Source organism: Taeniopygia guttata, chromosome Z (genome assembly GCF_048771995.1).
Source record: "Taeniopygia guttata chromosome Z, bTaeGut7.mat, whole genome shotgun sequence".
NCBI lineage: Eukaryota > Metazoa > Chordata > Aves > Passeriformes > Estrildidae > Taeniopygia > Taeniopygia guttata.
In genome coordinates, this window is record NC_133063.1 from 50,734,866 (window position 1) to 50,752,415 (window position 17,550).

Consider the following 17,550-nt stretch of genomic DNA (forward strand, 5'->3'; position numbering starts at 1 on the left):
GATAATATTTCTTGATTTTAACTAGCATAAGAAAGACAAGGGTTTGGCCATGTGTTTTGTACTATAAGTAAGGCTAATGATTCGGTCTTTGAAACTCAGTTTGCAGAGTCAGATTAATTTGGTATTCTCATACTCTCACTGAAAAAAACCTGGTACATTCAAAAAACCATTTTCTTTAAAAAGAAAAGGAAATGAGAAATTGAACTTCACAGCAAGACTTTCAGAGATAAATATGACCAATGTAGTCTTGTCTGCTCTGAATTTTAGTGGACCAACTGTCACTAGATTTGCATTAAGGTATATAGCTAAATCAGTGCAAGCAGCTGTACAGTATAGAGGTGTGTATCTGATTTTGCTCTAATACTTTTGGAGTGCCTGATGTCTTCTGAATTTCTTTCTTCCCCCAGCTCTTTTATTTGATGTTAACCAGGTGTAAATGATATCACTTGTTTAAACAGGTAAGTGACTACTTCTACTGACACATCTGACTTGCTAAATGAATTAAATGTTCATTTAGTGTGCAGGTTACAACTTATATTGCCTTATTTTCTTCTTCTCTGCAGGAGTTTAGACTTGCAAATCTGTGTCTGAGCTATAGCTTGTATTCATTGTGAAGCTAATCTCTTGGCTTACTGATGTCATCACAGAGACAAAACCAACTAAATCTTCATAATTTTTCAGTTGTTCTTTCAAGACAATGAACTATAGCACAATAGCACTCAGTGCAATGTTTACTGAAGCCAGCACTGAACTGAAATTGGACACTCGCATGAAAGAATCAAGCATCAGACCAGTAACCAAAGTGCAGAATCTTTTCTCCAGTAGTGAAGTGCACCAACTGCATTTAGCTTCCAAAAAGCAATCTGGAAAGCACATTTGGGAGAATAGTGCCTTTGGATAAGCTTACACCCCTTAAATTTATAAGAACTGCCATTTAAAAATACTTACTTAGTCCATAGCCCAATCTTTTTTTTCCAGACAATAATAAACTGACATATTTACTGAAAACTGTAGCTTGATTCTCAATAATATTGAACTAATTTATCCCCGGGTTTAGTGCCACGTGTGATTTGATTCATCAGAGTAGCAAATGGTTATTATTCCTATCCATCAGGAATACTGAGAAGATGCTTAGATGAGGAAGTTCATACTGATGTTTTACTCTGTTCTTTGAGTTACAGTAAAGGAAGTGGTCACATCTGGGTGGGCTTTATTTGGACTGTGATGGGAACTCTGCCAGGTCACAAGATCTGTTTCTGTTAAAGATTCTGTGTTCATCTAATTCATTTCAGAGAAGTGTTTCATAATTAGCTGACTCATACACTAACATTATCCAATCCAGATGAAGGGCAGGGAGGGGAGGGGAAATGGTGAAATAGCCTGCAAAGCTGCAGCTCCCCTCTCTGATTTCTATATTAACTCTTGAAAGCCCTTTATTCATTATCTCTCTGGAAATGAAGGAAGAAGCTAATTTTAATGTTTTCTTTAACTTTCTAGCGTTGTCATTTGTAAAGGATTATCACAATTAATTGATTAATGTTACAAGAAATATTTTGCAAGTGCTTTAAGTGTTTTAAGTAATGAGACATCATCAGAGCAGTAGATATTAGGAGCTTGAATGATTACTTTGTTTGCTTTATGACCAAGTCATACAAACTTGTGTAATATGTGATGTAGACGTGCATTTTATCTCAACTTTTTTACTCTAATCAAAATTAACACAAACTAAAGTTATTTGAATGAATACATCAGAGTTCTAAAACTAATCTGATTCATCAGAATGTTCAGTGGGATGTTAAGTGAAAAATCTGGATTGCTAGGTGTCTTTTATCTTCTACATGGTGTGCTCTCATTAGTATCCTGGTGACCTGGGTGGCTCATCTGGTAAGTATTTCTGTTTTCAAAGACATATATTCAGGGTAGCTAAGTCTAACAAAAAAAAAAAAACAAAAAACCCCAAACAAACAAAAAAAAAAAAAACAAAGAAAAAAAGAAAGATATGGTAGAAGCATAAGGTACTTACGTTATGTCCCTGAAGCATAACAGCAGATTCACACTTCCTCACAGGTCTACCCTGATTTGGAAGATCTTGTTTCTCAAAGAGAGAAGCAACACAAGGAGAGGCCTTGTATGAGCAGAGGTTGTCTGTTGGATCCAGGAGTGGGGACTCCTGGAAGAATGGAGAAATTTTTCATACACAGTAATAAGAAACTTCAATAGCCACTGTTTTTTTAGCTATGGTCCTCATGACACCTGAATAATATAATTCTTTTTTAGACTCCTGATACAACAGTTTTGGTACTGAGCATAATGATGCTTCATGCCATACCTGTGAAGCTAATAGCTAAGAAGAATATAGTGCACCTCTTAATTTCAACACATCTTGCTTTCTAGAAAGGAAATGAAAAAAGAGGAATCTAAGTAGTTGAGGTACTGCTAAGAAGGAAACTGAGGGAAGCAGCAATGTTTAGGGAAAAAAGAGTAAGAGAAAAATTTTAATGTTGTTATTGTTAACATATTTGTAAATATTATTGTTGAGGCAACTGCACTCAATCTAATTTGTGGCCTTTAGGAGAAAAGACATTGGCCTGCCTTGGGCAAAATGACTAACACATATTTGGTTGCTTATGGCTACAAAAGAGGCTGATGACTTGAGAAGGTGGAACTATGTGGAATCTATCACCCTACAGTCTCACCTTCAGTCATGAAGAATTTTCTAAGGGTTCTGTTCCGTGGGCAGCCCAGACTCAGTGGTTGAGAGTGAAGGAAAGGAGAAGGGGTGAGTAACAGTTGTTGCAAAAAAAAGCAAAAGCAGAACACAAAGTCCTCTATGTCACAAGACTTGTGAAAGAAAGTCAAAAAGGTAACTTCTAGAAGCTTAAATTTGGAATGTATGCACTTTTTCAGGGGTCATGTAATTTTTGTACATCTAAGATTAGCAGGTGGTATCCAGCATTTTCCTGCTTTCTATACTACCTAAAGATTAAGTACCACTTTTCCAAACATACAGAGAAAGAAACTCCTCTTTTAGCTCTCTTATGCTGTTTCTACCTTCTGTGTTACTTAATTTTGGGGTAACTAAGATAAAAAGGTTTTGGTGCTTTTAATAACTCATTAAAATTTTTGTCACAAATCCTTTTCTAACTCATGCATTGATCAACTGCGGTACCTGTGTAAGAGAAAGATTCATTTTACAACACAGTTTATAAGTTACTCCTAAGCTGAAGTATCCTGTTTGTAAAGTATTGCAAAGCCTTGTTTCAGAATAAAGACATGGTTTGAAGTTCCCTAGAATACACTTTCTTAGGCAACAGACTGTCAAACCTATATGCTTTCCAAGTAAACAGAAGAGCAGGACAGCTGTCAAACAGATGTGGAACTCCCATCCCCGAAGTTCCCAAAGCAAGTGTTCCCATTATTTGGATCATAATAATTGGTACATGTATCCTTTTTTTTTCTTTTTTCTTAAAAGTTAGTATTAAAGATGGCTAGTGCTTACAGATTGTCCCAAGGACAGATGACATTCTCAGGGAAGAGGCAACAAATGTCATAAAATCAGGCATTGTTTAAAACAGCTGCTCCCATTTAGGCTTTGGAGCATCCTACATCTATTTTACACACTTTTTAATGTAATTGTTTCCCCTATTCAGTCACAAGTAAAATATTTGACTTTAGTTTATACTAGTTACAGAAGAATTCAGCTTGGTACCAATGTAGTAAACCAGAAGACTTTCAGAGATCTTGAGTCTAAAACCTTGCCATCTTGGATCATAAAATACTATTTTTGGATTAATTTTATTTTTTCGGGTTCTTGACTCATGAAAATTAATCTCTTTCTCAAACTGTTCTGTATTATTCAGGATAGGAGAACTATACTGGACAAGCAAGTGAGTTTTGTATAATTACATGTGGTCAGGTAGTGAGTTTTTAAGAAAACTGTCAATTAAAACAGTATTTTAACGGAATGACAAAATTATTGAAATATAAGAGGTCTTTAAAAGACTGTCTTGTCCAACTCCTCTTGCTCAAAGCAGGAACAACTAGATGACATTGCTCAGGTCTGTGTCCAGTCAGGTTTTTAATATCTCCAAGGATACTGGAGTATCCAAAGTATCAAAAAGGAATATTCCATTTTTGGAGCCAATGCTATGTTCTGTGGGACTTACACAAGACAGCCTGTATTTGGTACCTCACCCCTGTTAGAGAAGACCAAGACTGCATTTTTTTTACTTTAGCACTGCTTTCTCCCCCTAAGACATGACATCACATCATTCCTGTTCCTTATTTTCCTTTGAAGGCAACCGATTTAAAACTGATCTTTAATGTCAGTTTAACACTCAATAAAAATGGTGAATGGCTACCTTGCCAAGGCCTGCTTTTTTCCAGAGGTAGAAAATGAGTGATTCCAGATTTATACTTAGTGTGAAAGAAACTCTGTAAAAGAGAGAAAATTAATACTTGGGAGTATATCTTCTTAAAGGTTGGTGAGGACATCCTTTCTAATCACCAGTAAGCAAAATGCTTTAATGACCAATAAATCTCTGAATTTGGTGTTCTGCTATTGATTCAGCCTGTTCTGCTAAAGAAGCATTTTCAATATCTGACCTGCTATTATTGTGTCTTGTCTTTTTTTATGCTTTTAATTTTACAGCGAGGTTCTATTACATGTTACTAAAGAGTTGCATTTTTTTGAAGATACTTGAGGAGATGTATAGCCATGCAGTAAATATTTCATAAAAAGGTACAAGGTACTTTATGTTTCTAACAACCATATGTCATCCTAGAGAGACATTAGGGCATAAAGTACCATAAAAACTCAAGGAAGTACTTCCACTCAAATACTTGCCTTAAAATACAGTTCATGCATGTCAACCAGGCACGTTTCTATAACTTTTTAGCCAGTTTTTCGGGTAAGATAGAGTGTATCTCTTTGGGCTTTTTATCCCATGCTTTTTTGACTCTCCTTAATGGAAGCTGAATAATCCTGTGGTCCTATAAGTCTCCTTAGATTTGGTTTCTTTGTGTGGAAGCTGGTGCCCCTCACACCTGCTCCTTCCACACAAGAAAGAGGGATATTCATGGCCAAGCATGTAATCCATCACACATCCCCTTTTATCCTTATCTGTCGTAAACTGACACATCAACATCAGTTAATAACCCCCCAGAGAAGAGAAATTTTTACAAATATAATTCTTAATATTTCCTCACTAAGAACAGTTTTCAAAATTATTTGTTGTAGGAAAAATTACCTGCCAGATGAGCTAGCAAAATAAACGAACCTGGGAGTTGTTGAGCTGTTTAAGCAACCACAGTATCCCTGTGAGTCCACACCAGCTATGGATGCTTATGAATAATTTTAAATCTCACAAACTGAATTAATGGAAGGTTGGCACTGGCAATATCCCATACCGGCATCCCACTCAGTGTCCCATCTCCTTTCATCAAAAACTCAGCTCATCTAACATGCATGTTCCTGGCTACTTTGACTGCAAGGAAAAACCATGAGCTATGATGATGTGCAGAAACTCAATTCACCTTATCTGTGAACACATTTCTCCTAGGCCTCTGGTTTAAGTTGTTGATGAAGCTACCTTGTTTCCAGCAAAGGTTTCTTGTTCTGTCAGTGCTTATAAAGAAGTGCAGAAGTCTGAAATGTAGCTAATTATGCAAGGAAGTAGAGGCAGAGTACTCACAGTTCTGGGCTGAGCACTAAGAGTAACTCAGATTCAGCACAGAGAAAGAGGTATCTATTTACCTATGTGACCTGTAATAAATGAATTTACCTCCTTCTGGAGAAGTGGCTAAGGGTACTTAATCAGAAGAGGTTTCATCACCTCTTACATACTGCTCAAGAGCATTAGATTAGGTCTGAGACAACAGTAAAACCAAGATTTACAAATATACAAAAGGAAAAAACCACACAACAAGCACTTCTAAACTCATTATAGAGGCAGAAGGATTGAATATATTTTTTTTTTGTTATGTTTAAAAGAAAACAAATATACCAGTTGGTACACATTTAAATAAATTTTTTTTCATTAATTTTGAGTTGAATAAAACACTGTCAAATAGATTTGAATAAGCTTTAATTTTACTGAAACAGACAAACTAAACCAAGCTTTATTTTACTGAAACAGACAAACTAAACCAATAAACAACCCACACCAAACCTCCAACTCCCCTCCCCTCCAATTTATTACCATTTTAAGTCCCTTGTTCATATCCTCATTTATAATCTCCAGGCATAGATTGCTTTTCTTTCATTTTTTACCTATATGCTCAGTCATGGTTTTGCAGCAGATGTTTGCTTTTTTTCTGAGTCAGACTTCAAAAGTTTCCACATGAAACTAGTGTATAAATTTTCTAGTAGTTGCATGATGAGGTGAAACCAGGGTTTGGGGGTGGTAGTCATAAACAGCTGGAATAAACAGCTAGTTCCTACTGAACATGTGTTAGTGCTTCTTGGTTTACAAGATGATTTTTTCAGCCTTCTTGTGCTCAATAGAAGAGAAAATGAAATTACAGACGTACAGTATTGCTGCCTGCCATGCTCTATGGAAGGTGCTCTGCTGCTATTGATACACAGTACTTGCAGCCCTGTTTTTCTACAGCTTGTGCAACAAAGGAATGTGCTAGAATGAAGCTGTAAGGATGCTGTCCCTTGAGGGAGAGACAGGCTTCTTCTGGTGCTTGCACGTGCTGCCTCCCTGCTTCCATCAGGCTTGTTGGCTACCCATTCACTGACCTCAATTTTAAGCTCTTTGTTTTGTGTTCAAGGCTTAGTCTGTACAATCTGGTTTACATCCTGGGTGAGATCACTAAAGGAGGATGAGAACTCTTGTATTTCCCTTGACTGTAATGTGATTGTATATTTTTTCAGTGACTAAAGAACTGGCCTGTTATCTTTTGTTCCCAAACCATCCCGTACTGCCTATGAACTCAAGCATGATGTTCTCACTGACTTTCCTATTTTCATGTCTTCCTTTGTGTGTTTCATGTTGTGTGTTCTTCATGGTGCTGTAATGCATTGCAACCATAACACATTATCTCACCTCCAAGTGTTTCACCTCTGAAAGAGCAGTTTATGTTCCAAAGTCCTGCTGTGGTACTGATGGAATGCTTGCAGCACCACTGCCCTTCATACACAAGTCATTGAGAGGCTGTACCCAGTGCAGCAGAAATCAGTCCACAGAAAGCCCTGGTTTTCAACTGATTTCCACTCTACTTTGTGCCATTCCCCCATTATTATCTTCTATTTTTTTCTCATTGGAGGAGTCATCCTTAATTTTTTTCAGACATTTTAGCAGCAAATATATGTATATATGTCTAGGAAAACATCAGAAGTATGCCATTCAACACCCATGGCTGCAGACCAATCTGCTTTTAATACATCCTTGGATCAGGCTGAGAAAGAAAAATGTTTTGATTCTACTAAGGACAGCTTGTCATTCTCCAAGAACAAGAGGAAAAAGCATTCTTCTCAAATTTGTGCACCTACTGCTGGACCTTTCAGATGATACAATTATTTTCTATAAAATGTTTGACTAATTAAAGTCAGTGGTTTCTACTAGTCTTGCTGATCTCTACCTTAAGATTATTGCTACACAAAGAAAGCAGATTTGGGAGAAAAGTAGACAGTGCTGAAGAGATGACATCCCCTCATCAGTAACTCTGGAAATTATGTAGTCATTAAAGATCAATTGCAGAAGAATAACTACCAAGTGGTGGTAAGAAAATGCTGTAAGTATTTGTCCAGAGAGTGGTGCTCTGATCTCAGCTAATGAAATGTGTTCTTGTTTGTTCAACCCTGCTGCCTTGAGGCTCTGGCAAATTCCTGTCTTAATCTTCAGCCTCACCTGGAGACACACCCCAGTATGTGGAGATTTGCAGGCAAGGAGTGGAATTTACTCATGAGGAAACAACTTGAAATATTCTGTTTTAAAATGAGTGCAAAAGAGGCCAAGGAGAATGGAATCTACCTTACTATCAGCTAAGAATCAGATGACTGAAAATATGCTGCAAAGATAATCTTACTGGTTTAGTAAGAGTGGGAGTATAGTTATGAATGAGCTCTGAGTTACTCCTGCTTTTGCTGAATATTACCTTGAGAGGCTTGACAAGTGTATACTATTGTATATAAAATTGCCTTAATTCGGCCATCTGCATTGGAAATTACAAATGAATGCAATTGAGAGAACAGTGTGGTCCAGCTAGAAGAAATGCACTGGTTTAAAGGTAAAAATTGAAATAATCACAAGGTTACTTAATTTTTGTCTATCAAGAATTGTGTGTGAATTGTCTGTGAACTCAGAAACTTTAGATATTTTTGTTGATGTTGTACTCTTCCTCACATGCCTTTTTTAATTTGCAGCTGTTGCTGCCTCAGATCTGGAGCAGTGAGCTCTTTAGGAAAGGATTGTTTCTTTGCTCTCTTAGTCAAGCAGAGTTCTTGATGAATTTATGGTGTTTACCAAAATATTAAAAAGTGTTTGAAATAACTACCTTCATGAGTAATTTGATAGCACTTTTTCTCAAGTACAACAGAACAATGGTCAGAATCCCATAGGTGTTCTTTAAAATGAAAAGGCCTAATTTTCAAGGGCAGTAAGAGTAAGAGCTGTTTTCCTGCCTTGAAACAACTTGGAAATAAGGCTTTGTTCAGGGTTTAATACTTGAAAAGAGTCTAATCTGTACTTCAAAATTAGTTCTTAATCATGAGGTTTTAACCCTCAAATGGTGTACCTGCTAAAGTTTGCTGGACTCAGGTATGTGCCAGTGACAAGGTGCTGTGTACTGGATTTCTGCTTAGAAGCTGCTATTTCTCAAGACTAATTTTGAATTTTGGCTCTGGTTTTATTTGAGACAGCTAATGGGAGTGTGTATATTAGGGTAGGAACTGTGCTTTTCTTTCTAAATTCTAACTTCTGCTTGAAGGCTGGAGGCCATGTTTCATGAAAGAGACAGAGGTATTTAATCGAGCTGTGATACTTGGATATGAGACAGAACTGGGAATCATAAAGGTCTGGTATTTGCTCTTTTTTGGAAGAAATACCCATGACAACTGTATTTGTTTCCTGGTCCCACAATTCTGCCTGATTTCTCAGCTAGTTAAGCATTACATGACAATGCTGGAACATGGGTTTAAGGCCTAAAACAATTGATGAACTGACTCATAGCACTAATTGTTTTAGATCTGAAGTAATGTTCTGTTGTGCCATAATGACAATGACTCAACAGAGTTTGTCCATGGAGAGGATAAACTTTTACCCTTAAGAAAGTTTTCCATACTTATCTCTTATTTCTTAATCTAAATTCAATGACAGAAAAGACACAGTATTTAACTGAGTGTTAGTGCTTATGGTTTTCTTCTTATCCATCTATCTAAAAGGCAAAAAAAGCAAATCAATACATCAGAAATGCTCGACCTAATCCTAGGAGCACCTTACATTTCCATACTGGGGAATCCCATTAAACCACTCAGATTGCTAGTTTCCTTAGAGCCCTAATCAAATCTACAGCAAAATATTATTATCTTATGTTTAATAGGTAGCCAAATCCAACCCTCATTCTGTCTCCTTTCAGTGAATCAGAGATCTTAACTATAGACCATTTGTTTTGTCAAATGGGAAGTGGCAAAAGCAACTTCAGGTTAGAGAAAGACTGGAAAGTAGCATTTATTATACTTTTCTATTATAATTACTTTTATTATTGTGGGGTTTTGGATGTGTCAGCCGATATTTAACTCTTGATTTCTGAGAAGGACAGCAGCTCCTGCAAGTCTTTTCTTCCAGAGTGCAATCAAAGACCTTGGTTTGCTCCCTGTGGATCATGGTAGAGACACAGCACCTTGTATCTGACAGGAGATGGACAGGAAAAACCTTGTTTTTCCTAAAACTCTTGCCCAGGACTCAAACTAAGACTACAGGCCATTCTCCTAACTCCTTTGAAAAATCTTATCATCTGTGAGAGTTATATCACAGATAATTAATTTTGGGCTTCCTTCTGCCTTCTAACCAGTATGGTGCACTTACTACTTGTTTCTGGTGTGAGTTCTTTCCTGCTCCCAAAGGATAGGACCAGGACCGTGTCTTTACATTATAGTAAAGGAATCCTGTGCACTAACCTAATTGTTCTGGTAGAAGAAATACAAAAAACCTGGAGAAATTCAGGACATTCCCAGAGGATTTTGTTTTCAAAGGGTTCCTTCCACAACTTCTACTAGAATAATTCTTCACTATATAAGATAGCCTTTAAAAATTTAAAACTCCTGTGTAATTTCTCTTATAGTTTTCCTGAGTTCTTGATGAGAGAATTAGTTTTCCTACCTACTTTTCTTTTTTACTTGCTGATAAATGTATGTTGTGTAGTGTCAGCTGTATCACTATGCTGCTCTCCAGTGGTCTCCTCACCTTGTTTACCATTAGGTGTTCCTAACACCGGCTGATGTTTCCCTGTGGCTCCCAGCTAAACTTTTTCCACCTGTGGCCTTATCAGGACAAAACACTATGCACATTAAAAGCCAATGCCTCTGGCATTAACAGGTAAGCCCCCTTTTATTCAACTTTTCCCTGCCTCTGCCATCCTTTGGGGCAGACTGTCTCTCTAACTATTGTTTAGACTGTTCAAGCACCAGGAATTGTATTTTTTCTCAGCACGGAAGACAGCAGGTTGAGTCCCTGAATGACTATGTCTGCCTTCAAGATGCAGCTGCCAATACACAGGATTCTGTTGGTAGCTGTTGAGACAAATAAGTTGCAATGAAAAACCAGGACTGTGAAGATACACCTGTGATGCCATCAGAAAGAAGAGAATGAGCACAAAGGGTCTGCAGCAAGTACAGCTTGGCGTAATGAGCCGGACAAGTGACACTAGGGCTTTGACATGCCTTGGAAGGGAAAAGCTGTACTTCTTTTGATTTCTGATGTAGACACAACTCTGTGGCATGAAGGTGTTGGGCCATAAATATAGTGTGTATAGTTTTAACTAAAGATTGTCATAGAGCCTTGCAGTATAAAGTCTGAAGAAATTTTCTAGTATTGGGATTTATTTCTGATAATTTTGTCTCCAGCTAACATTAATTATATGCACCTCTCTGCCCATGTTATCTTTCAGACAGACAGAGATACCAATAGGGATTTGTTTTATCATGAAGAACATTGTTTTATTTGAACACAACAATTACTATAGGAAGTTGGAAATTTCTATTTTGATTATTTTTCTATAATAACTCTAGATAATCTTTCAGTTACTTTGTACATTTTGTAATGGTATAGCATCACTCATACACTCTGTTGTACAGTATTTAAAATATATTCATTGAAGAAAGCAGGAAAAGTTAAACTCCCTTTCACTTTAGCTGCTGCAATTTTCCACACGGTGCACTTGATTTAGCATGCCTGCTTTGGCATTGTTGGATAATTTCCTTTCACACTTAACCCACAACCCCCAAAAAGTGCAATTTCATGGGGATTAGAGGACATTTTCATAGAGTATGTAGGATAGTACTAGAGCTATTCCACAGTTAGCAGGGAAACTCAAGGCAGCAGCCTGGTTCAGAAGTATTAGCAACTGTGTTGCAATGGCTCACCTGTCCCTAATCTTCACTTTTTTGCTATATGAACACAGCTTCCAGATCGTGTGATGCAGATTACTGTCAGCAATATGTGCCCGGTTTTTCCATCTAGCCCATTTGCAAAAGAATTGTGGCTATTTTCCTTAAGCTAATGTGGAGTAATCCAGGAGTAAGAACAAAGCATATTTATTTCAGATAATCTGCTGAGCGTCTCCTATTTTTTAATTTCCTTTTGAGCTAAACATAAAGTGTAACTAGTGACCAGTGTAGTTACTTGTCATAGTATGACTTAGAGTTTATAGAGTGCTTTGTGCTTTATAACTAGAAGTGGCTCTTGCTTCTAGCAATTTATCTTAAGTCAGACAGATATGATGCGGGTAATTAAACAGAAAAAGGGCAGGACAATATGGAGCTGAAAGGAAAGCCTTGCAGAGACATGATTAACAGTCTTCCCAGGATTGCTACACATTCTGAGCTTCTGATTAGTCAGTGCTCAGACCTGTTTTTGTCCAACAAAAACATTATGATTTGGTGCCAGCTGTGGTTCTGTGATGTGCACAACACAGAGAAAGCCAACTGAATTTACACAGGCTATGAACGATCACAGAGATGATGAAAAATTTGGTTTGCTACAAATCCATTTTCCCCATATAGTACATATTTAATATGCTGGCCTGGCCTGTTCCCCTTCATTATCTCTTTTATTAAGTATTACCACTTTTCCCAAGCAGATTAAAATACAGATGTAGAAAAGTCCAAAACCACCAAATAGCTGCTTCACCAGAATCATCTTCTTAAAGATAATAATAACTCTAAATTAACAATAATGAATACTATACACATTTAGCATTCAAGCCATCTGACTTGGCTGCTTATGCCCTTTGCATCTTTTAAAAGTGAGAATTTGTAGCATACACACAAGATTTATGAATTCTACTCCTGGTAGAATTATATAAGAAGTGAATTTCAGAAACCAAGATACCATAAGGGTGATATCATGTCTTTAGAAAGAAAAATGTTCAGTGAAAGCTGCTGCCTAATAGTAATAAAAAAAAAAAATTGTTTAAATATCTTTAATAAGACATTAAATTACTTAAAACATGTTTGATATACCTGAGTATTAGAAACCTGAAATGCATAGTCAGAATTCTAATTTTATAGATTTCAAAGCTGGGGTTTCCCTTCCTCTGCACTGTAATGTGAAAAATTAAGAGAAGTATTATGAGTTTCTACTGCAGTGAATTTTGGAACACATAATTCAAAAACCACATACAGGTAGAACTCTTCATCAACAGTGGTAAGAAGTGCATTTTTACTAATGATTTTTCATCCAGAGGTGAAAGATATGAAAGTAATCACATTCTCTTTATGCATTGTCCATAACATTTAGTTCAAGTGCTGAGGGAATTCATAATTATTCTTTTGACTCTTTCTAGTGCTTGAAATTACCCTTTTTAGCATTTGTCAGTGTGAAAGTATGGCCAGGCTCTGGGGAATTTTAAATACTTAGCCCATCTTGAAATATCATTCAGATATACATAATAAATTTGCAGCTGTATAAAATTCTAATTATTGTAGTTATCCTTGAGAAAAATTGTTCTTTTGTCTTTGTAGACTATTATCCACTTTGCATAATTGTCTAAAATACATCAGAAAAATGATGCAGAGAAAGATGTCAGGTTTCCAAGGAGTGGAATTGTGCAGGAGTGAAAAAAAGTCAGTTTGGGTGAAACACCTGGCAGGTGTAGAGAGACCCCTACTCTATATAGTGTACTATTTAGTATTGAAAATTTTGTTTTCAAGGAGACATATTCCATCCATTCTGGCTTAGAAATCCATGTGAAATGGAACGAAGTAATAAGTTGAATAAAATGAAAAATATTAGTGACAATGAAATAAGACGAGCAGTAAAAGCAACAGCAAAGCAGCCTGGGCTAATCCATAATTGCCTGTTTTTTAGTACATTAAAACCCTTCCAATTCTGGATTTATTCAACAGCTTTCTAAAGCAGTCAACCTGGATTCTGTGTTTTATTTTACCACTAAATGGGCATAAGTTAATTTGGAAGTCACAGGAAAGTTCTGTGGCCCAGTTCCGCTTTTGTGAAGTCAGTAGTGTCACGGGCAAAACACAAAGTCAGCAACAAGAATTTCAGGAAGTACCTGGAAGTGCCTCACTCTTAAGCTTTTAAAATTCCTTTTTTTCAGCATTTGCTGTCATATCTATGCACCTAGTAGTGCTGTGGTAGTAACTTTAGCCTTTGTGGCTGTTCCTGAAACAAGCAGATATTCTGCCTACTGATGGGAGCTGGCACTCTTACCTGTGCATGCTGTGTGCATGCCTCATGCTATTTATATAGTGCTTGTGTATAGCTGTGCAGAGGACTGAAGCAAACCCATGAAAACTCAGGGTTTTCTGAGTTCTGTATCTGCTACAGACAGATACATTAGTCTGCACATGGTTTTACATACACCTCAGTAAAATTTGTATTAGAAAAAAATATTCTCTGATTTTAATTCTTATAGTTTTTATACAATCAAAGTACAAGAGATAGGCCATGATTTTAAACTTGCTTGTATTTGGAGATAAATTCATAATTAATGTGATTTGGCTATTTGAAGTAAGGACTAGTTAAAATATTACAGATGTTCACAGAAATCCCACTCATCAGAATACTTAGTGGTTTTATTTATCTTCCCAAGAGAAAGAAAAGATTGTTAAGAGTGGTCTGGAGCATGGAGAGTTGCCAAGTGTGCAATGTCTGATGAAAGATCTTTAAATTCTACAGGAGATTATGAATGAGAATAAAATGTTACACAGAGAAACTACCTTATTCCACCAGCGCCAAAGATTGCAACACTGCAACCTTGTCCAGGCCAGTTTAGTGGCACAAAGTAAGCAAAGCATTTCTGCAAAGCTTTCCTGTGGATTTTCAACAGGAAATTGAATGGTTGGGCAGGGCAGGGAAGGGCACCTGATGTGAAAGCCATAATACAGGTAAGGGACATGGGGGGCACAGTAAATTAGATTGGGTGAGGGATAAGAGCTAAAATAAAGTAAATCCTTGTGAATATGTGGGTATTTAAGGAAAACCATAAAGGTGTTTTATATTGAACTATATCTAGTTTATTGAATTGTGCCCAAAGAGAGAGTGGAGAAGTAGATGAGCTTGAAAATTGTGGGAATCCAGGGTATCCCTCTGGCTGCCCTGAAGGGCCTGGCACCCTGGCAAGGGGATCAGGAACCCCCCTGTACAGAGCCCAAAGAGACACTGTCTCTGATCTCCATCCATGGAAAAGAGTTTTCAATCTTACAGGATGAATTACAAGCTCTGAGTGTTTGATATAAGTAATAATTAATGTGGCACAGGTGAAAAAGTAGAATTTTAGGATTCTAGATAAGGGGTTCAAAGGAAGCAAGATGGAGGAAATTGGGTATGCCTTGTCCTTCTTCTCATTCTTTATGACTTCCATGTTTCATTGTAGTTTTGGCATTTTTCTATTGGTTTAGGCTGGGGACACACTGTTCAACGTAGATGATAGATATTGGCACATTATTGTAAATATAGCACACGTAGTTTCTGGTATATAATGTTTGTACCATCCCACTGAGGGGCAGAGCCCCACACGCTGCCCTGCAGGACAGACCTGCGGCAGGGCAGCAGAACATGTTAGAGATAAGCAAGAATAAACAACCTTGAAAACAGCACAGACGAATTATGGCTTCTTCTTTGGCTACGGGGCAGAAAGACAGAGACTTTCTACAATCTTGGGATCATTTAAATATCACAAATTCCAAAAGAAAATAGTGTTTGAAGAGTTGTTAAACATCTTCTCTTGCTACTTCTTCCCTCATGCTCTCACACACTTTTCTATTTTTGTTAAATGAATAATCTGCCTCAAGACACTGAATTTAATGACAAAACCAATGTAGCTGATAATCGGATCAGGATTTTTCTCCTGGGATGTTTTCTATGTTAACAGTATTTATACTTCCAGGACAATGAGACCTCAAAAGAGCCTAATAGAAATGTTGACAAATTTCACCTGTATTTACTTCTCTCTTTCATATTTGTTAACCCACTGACTGAGTTCAGCAGAGCAGTCATCAGACCTTGTTGCTTCCAGCAGACTGTATTTTTGTCATAAATGCAGCCTTGAACTCACCAGGTTCTTGAATATTTCCTTTTGTTATTCAAACACAGGGTTTCCTAAACAGAAGTGCAAGACTGGCTTCCTAGCTTTGTTCTCTAGCAGTAAGAATGCAAGTAGTAATACTCCATCTGTGCTTCCCAAAATGTCCCTCCAGAATGTTATTACTGTGGTCTGAGTACCAAAAGGTACAGAAAATTGGTGAGAAATGCATAGAATGGGAAGATAATTCTATGGCAGAAGAGAAATCTAATATTTCATGTAAACGGAAAGGTCACACTGACCTCCTAAGAACTTTAGTAGGTTTCTTTTGAAGAATATTTAGGTGTTGACTGAGACTTTTTTAGGTGTAGTATTTGCTAATTATCTAAAAGGGTACATGTTTATAGCTGAGAATCACCAGGTGACACATCCTTATCAAATGGAAACACTGATGGTATGGTACACAGGAAAGACTCTCTATAATTGTAAAAACATAAAAAAAATAAAGACTGTTAATGAGATTCATTTAGCAGACCTATTTCAACTTTTCTAGCATTAGAGTTGATATTTTCTCTGATAAAGTAGCAAAGAAATAAATTTAGCAAAAGGTTCTCAACTGCCAGAATGAAATGATTCTTTACTGAAAAAGATTCAGCAGTAAAAATGTTTGAGGAACATCTGTAGAAGCCCAGAAGATTAGGGGGTAATGTGTATGTCACTGATAGATAGCTGAGGACTTAACCAAGGATGGTTGCTAAGGACACACTGTGAAAAAGAACAGGAATCAGGAGAAAAAACAATGTAGGTCACTGTAGAATTCTGCAGGAGGTAGGGCAGCATTTTCTGGGACAAATGTTTTTTCCTGGCTCCTGGAGATATGCAGCACAACCCAACACAGGAGGAAGTGGATATGGAGCGTAGGGGGGATCAAGACCACCTGAGTTCCCCAAAGCCTCTGACTTATTTCCAGAAAGGTCTGAAAGAATGAACAGCACCTGAGAACTGATTTGCATAGAAAGAGACAAATTTATCTCTTGGGAAAAACCAAAAGATAAATGTAAAATGGGTGGGAAAAACTTGGATAGGAAAAACTTCTCTGTAAAATGGTACCCCACCAATCCAGGTCACAGGACACCCCAACAGCTGGATCAGCTCTGGAGCAAGGATTGACAATGTCTCTCCTTCTCCCATTCTGCCTTCTCTTCTCTCTTTAACCCATCCGTCTCTCTTCACCTCTTTAATCCATTTCCCTCTCCTCTCTTCCCTTTCACCACACCCTTTTTTGCAAAACCCACCTCTGTGTGCTTGGACAAGATCAGGGACTGATTTATACCAATGCCCATGCCCAGTGTGTAATTTACTAATAAAACTTTGCAAGCTTTTGCAGAACCTCTGATTTCTGTCATTCCTTTCTACAACAAACACCAATGATTCTTGGGGCTCTCCCCATTGAGGATGGGACACCATGACATTTTAACATATTTCACTCAAGCCACCAATCTATTGAAGAAAATATTGCTGCAGGACCACAATAAAAGAAGGGGGAAATAATGTAGTGATTTAAATGTTGCAATATATTTTCACACTGTCCTCAACCCTTTAATAAAAGGTTTCTAGTGCACTACACACCCTATTGACACCATCTAATTCAAAGGAAGAGACATTGCTTAAAGAAGAGTTGCATAGCATGACCAGGTGGGTCACTACTGCACCAACAAATGGCTTGATAATTATTTCCTGTGTTTATCCCTCTTTCTCTGCTTTTTGCAGGAAAACAGTGTAGGTTGGTTCTGTATTCCTTAGAGTGTTGCATCTCAAAGAATATGATTTAAAGTATGTATATTT

At 37.3% G+C, this 17,550-nt stretch overlaps 1 long non-coding RNA gene across 1 annotated transcript; it reads left to right on the plus strand.

Moving 5' to 3' along the window:
* Positions 1-7,932: 7,932 nt before the first annotated feature.
* Positions 7,933-15,738, plus strand: LOC140681952 (uncharacterized). The gene is made up of 3 exons (XR_012053172.1): positions 7,933-8,235; positions 10,425-10,541; positions 10,653-15,738. It is a non-coding gene; the product is annotated as an uncharacterized lncRNA (long non-coding RNA).
* The last annotated feature ends 1,812 nt before the right edge of the window (positions 15,739-17,550 follow it).